At 34.1% G+C, this 5,139-nt stretch overlaps 1 long non-coding RNA gene across 7 annotated transcripts in view; it reads right to left on the reverse strand.

Annotated features, from left to right (window-relative positions):
- LOC113306965 overlaps window positions 1–4,783 on the reverse strand; it is a 5,338-nt gene extending 555 nt beyond the window's left edge. The window contains exons 1-8 of one of the 7 annotated variants that reach the window (XR_003338947.1): window positions 4,642–4,783; window positions 4,327–4,409; window positions 3,392–3,552; window positions 2,822–3,296; window positions 2,529–2,640; window positions 1,205–1,937; window positions 936–1,043; window positions 98–655 (exon numbers count right to left, since the gene is read on the reverse strand). This is a non-coding gene — a long non-coding RNA (uncharacterized LOC113306965). Of the gene's footprint in view, window positions 1–95; window positions 1,938–2,528; window positions 2,641–2,821; window positions 3,297–3,391; window positions 3,553–4,320; window positions 4,410–4,641 lie in introns of those variants that run through there. The other 6 variants (XR_003338949.1, XR_003338946.1, XR_003338944.1 and 3 more) reach the window with 6 other exon arrangements.
- Between the last annotated feature and the right edge of the window lie 356 nt (window positions 4,784–5,139).

Raw genomic sequence — 5,139 nt, forward strand, 5'->3', positions numbered from 1 at the left:
AAAAAAAAAAAAAAAACGAGAACACTTCTTGTTCATAATTGAACAAAATCTGTTACCTTTTTTACTTTTCATCGTCTTAAGCTAAAATGCTCAAAAAAAAACTGCTTTTGTTTTTAATCCAGGTAGGTTCTTGACGTACTAAACAATCTTAAAAAGCTCTAAAAGATGATACTACATTAATAATGTGCTTGTGTGATAAAAGTTGTGGTACAGGTAAATCAAACAACTCAGTGCAATAGAGATTGCTCCCTGAACAATGGCTAACGAAATTTCATGTTGTTCATGATTTATTTTTATTTTTTCTGTGTGAGATTCTTGTATATTTACCCATCATGGCAACGGCCCAATACTAAAAAAAAAATTACAACCAACATGAGGTAAGATGCAGGGACCACACATGGCTCTCCACCATAAATCTAGCAAGTAAATAACTGATAATGTTAACCTTTCCCAGGATTGAACCCTTTTTGGCGAAAGAGTCGGCTGAAAATATCACTTGATAAACACAACCACCACCATATCTGCAAATGCATTGTTGCGAGTTGCGACTATCTCTTCCCAAAAGTTGTTGTAGATACTTCCCCTATAATATAAATTATTTCTTCTACAACAGTTATAAAAGAAAGGACACTCCCGAATGATATGATGCATCGCTCTTCAAATCAAATAAATTAACGTGTGTAAGACGTAATAGAGTAATTACTAATTATGAAAATTGGAAGGAAAAAAAAGTTACACAATGTTAATACTGAAAAGGGAAGCAAAATAAATCTGACTGCTGTCTACCCGAACGGAAAGACTTGCACTATCAAAAATGATACTTGTTGATTAACAAAGAGAAAATTCATAAAAAGAAAAAGTAGGGAGATAAAAAACTATAAATATTGGGCCGTTGCAAAATCCCTACAAAATAAATATTTCGCCAATTTACGCACCTTGACAGTCATACCATCTGTAGTATTATTCACTAAGATCAACAACTTAGAAAATATGCTAATTGTTGATTTGCTGATCCAAAGTTGTCTACTTATTGTAGCAAGGAACTGAGGAACAAATAAAAAAAGAGGGAAAATCTGTTAGATATTTCAATAACTTGTTTCTAACCTTGACACAACGTGGAACTCTGACAATACGAATGAATCAAAAAAAAAAAATGTATAAGACAATCAATGAACTAATCTGAAATTTTAGAAATTACTCATACCATGAAGCTGGGAAACACTGTGATCAAAAAGTGCAGAGCAGCTACTACCACAAAGATTGAATTCCTTTTAATGTGCCATCTTAAAAGCAACATTGTGGTAAAAAAATATAGAGAGCAACTACTATCATGGCTGGTATATTGGTACCAAAAATGTACGACCGGATGGACTTTCCCCACGTTTCGGTAAACACTTCAATATTTCATATTTTGTTTTAAGATTTTTCAAAGTGAAATGAAACTGTATCAAGAAAAAAAATAAAATTCAAGTGTACAGTAGCTACTGTGTGTTTATAATTTGTTATACAGCCAGGTATATCAAGTTGGGTTTTGAATTTATTCGAGCAGTTTGATCTAAGATATTACCTTGATGATGGTCATAATGTCCAACAATAGATGCAGGTTTCCATGGAAGAGGAGTATAAAACCACGTGGAACTCCATATGGCACTTACTTTGCTTGGAATGGTAAATGTCAGCAGTTGTTGTCCACACAAAACCATGAAAGGGACCACATAGTCTTTGCAATACAGCTTTTGAGGAAGCATGTAATAGAGCTTGAAACTGTTTAAAGATTCCAAGCACTCTTAGAAGTACAATGTTAGATCAGTTGGATATTTTCCACACCTGTGTTGTGACGTCAAGACCCTACATTTATGCTCTTCCTTGTACTGCACGTTGTAATAATCCTCATATCTTTCGCAAGTAGTTTGACCTGCTGAACTCGTTCTATGCATCTGAATAACAGAGACATTGATGTAGTAAGTATTTCATTTCTAAGTATTTGCTAGGGAGAAACATATAAACTGATAACACAATAGATTTCCTGCACATTAACGGCCTTGCTCAAGTTACAGAGAGTATCTCATATGAGTCATATCCACATAACGGGATATCATCTCAAAAATAGAACATTTAAGAAAAGAAAATAAAAAAAAATACAATGAGTAACTACTCCCTAAATAGCAATTCAACAGTGATGGCACTGAGGTGAAAAGCCTGACGACAACGAAATGACTTTTGTAACCCTTATTATCTTTTCAAGAATTCAATGAATCAAACATTATGAAATTAATTGGAAGGAGGTATAATTTATAGTTGTTTTTTGAGGAAGAGTAGACAACACACATGTGTATGGAAGTATCAAACAATCTATCAATATCCAGTAGTAATGAACAATGATATAATTAGGCAATGCTATACACTTCATGCTCACCTTTGCTTCACTCGTATACAACAATTGATTTGAATTGAAGATCGTCATCTAATAAAGTAAACATTACCTACAAAGTTAGGAAGGAAAAAACGCAGAGTTTCACATGAATCACCTCAATAGGGTACTTCATACGGATTCACAAAATACATTTTCCTGATGGCAAACTTCTGCTTCCCCAAAAGCAACACTCTATTTCACCTTACAAAGTGTTGTTTAGTATGATCCTAAAAATGTATGAAAATGAATATGTAAGAATTTTCTTTTGATTCTGCTACTTCTCAATTTCGTTTAGCAATTATCTTCTACTTGATTTTTCATCAAAAAATGATAGTAACTGTTATTTCCATGATATTCAATCTGTATATTTAACAAACAAAGATTAAAATCAAAAGGAAAAGAAACTACCTTAAGAACCCCCGGAATCCAAGAACTACAACATCTTTGGAATGCAAGGTACTTCAACCTCATTCTAATAAAATTGTTTGGGCATAAAAACTAAGAAACACAACCATTCTAAACCCACTTAAATGAATAACAGATGTAGTACAGTTGTTATTAATTGCTCAGAAATCCCTAAAATCTAGTACGATCACAACATTATTAAGGATCTGTGAGAATTAAGAGTAATTTGGAAATTCACATCATTATTAAGGATTTGTGAGAATCCAGATATCATCGCATCTTTTGGGATAATCTGTGAAATTTTGGAGTGTTGAAGTGAGGTTATTGTACAGTGTAAACTGGTGCATACAGAGGCTGGTATTCAAGGTTACTCGGGAAATATAGGGAAAGTTCGGTTATCAATTTCTGGACCTCACTGTCAAGAGCTAAAAAGATAGCCGAGCCTGTGTTGTCTTCGACTTCAAAGAGGAGTAGGAACCTTTGGTATAAAAAAACAGGTAGAAACGTCAATAAATATATGAATGGATGGATGATTTTCAAGTTAACCAAATAAGGAAATCGCGGGGTGTTTACCTTGAGATGGGAGTCTCAACCTTTGCTTCACATTTAGCACACCACGGGTCACCATCGTCACCAACAAATTTCCTACTACACCTAGTGCAGGTAAGATAGTTCCAATCATTTTCAAGCAGTACCTTGATGGCAGCGGCGTTGCAAATGATCTCATTAGCGGCCTGCATATTCAATGTTAAACATAAATCAGGGGATCCGGAAAGAGTATTTGTTTTTCAGGGATACACGGAAAATGGGTGTAAAACTAACCTGCATATTCAATGTGAGTCAAATCATATGAATTTAGTTTTACACAACAAAATTCGCCCAAAAATCTCTAACTTATAAAAGCAGGTCTTAAGGTGGAATCCAAACTATTCCAAGTGTAGAAAAACCATGGAATGTCAAGTCTAGTGGCTTCCAAATTGGGGTCTTCAATAGAAAATCCAAGCAAGGTTCCACGGTTTCGTGGAATCCATCTGAACGCTAATAAGAATATCGTTAAACGCAATTAAGAATGGAGCTAAAAAAACGCAATTAAGAATTGCGTTTTTTTTTATCCGTAGATTTAAAATGAGTTGTTGAAATCTAACGGCTGAAAAAAAAGCTCCATTCTTAATTGCGTTTTTTTTTTTTATCCGTAAATTTAAAATGAGTTGTTGAAATCTAACGGCTGGAAAAAAAACTCCATTCTTAATTGTGTTTTCTTAGCTCCATTAACGTTTCTACTATTCCACCATTACACTTGCGCTTCCATCCACAGTTCCAAATGCTGAGGTGGCGTGGAAGATGGAAGGATTTCATCGTAAGACTTGCTCTAAACCAAGATCAAAAAACTATTTTTTTCAAACCACAAACGCTATGAACTAACTATTGGGCTTTTCAATTTATAGCCAAACAGTTAGCTTAAAATCAACACAAATCATTCAAAAAGAGTATTGAAGTTGTACCTTTACCTCTACTATCTGCTCCAATCTTCTTAATTTTAGAAGTAAACAATGATTTTGTTGCTTCTACAAAACTCACCAACAAACAATCGCTGCAAATTTGAGTAAACGAATTCGTTATAACTTTTTAAGCCAAAAAATTGGTCTTGAGATAAACCTTATTCAAATTCCACTGAGAGGTAGACAATTATACGGACGAAAGGAAAATAAAAAAAAATGCTGAAAGGAATAACAACCTACTTTCAGATAATCCAACTAAATAGAACAAAAATTGGACAAAAGAAACCTAATTCTAGATAACCCAAATGAGAGAGAGAGTCGTACCTGCGATCAACGTACATGTGCTTCAAAAAAAATGGTCTGAGATTCAACGTTATCAATCGCCAGAAAGAAGGAGAAACGGTTTCGGCGTGTTTTACTGGGGAGATTCAATTCCTTTGGTTGCCCAGAATAAGTAACGGATGTGCTAGTGAAAGTCATCAATAAAGGAGGACAGGTGGAGACAGAGTATCATAAAGGAAAAGGAGTGAGATCTATTAAACCGTTGGATCAAAATCTAAGATGAAGCAAAGGGTAAATCCTAGACGCTAGTTAGAAAATGGATAAATCCCAGCCGTTCCATGACACACCAAACCCTCCTATTGTATAAGCATTGATATATATATACATATTAGAAATAACCCGTGCCTTAACAGCACGGTATGAGACGAAATAATTTTTTGTCATAATGATTTAAATAAATATAATAAGGCTTATTTTGATCCATGAGAATTTGTAGCTATGAAAATCTTAGATATTTTTCATTATAAATTCGGCTACACT

The sequence above is a fragment of the Papaver somniferum genome, chromosome 8 (genome assembly GCF_003573695.1).
Source record: "Papaver somniferum cultivar HN1 chromosome 8, ASM357369v1, whole genome shotgun sequence".
In the NCBI taxonomy this organism is placed as follows: Eukaryota; Viridiplantae; Streptophyta; class Magnoliopsida; order Ranunculales; family Papaveraceae; genus Papaver; species Papaver somniferum.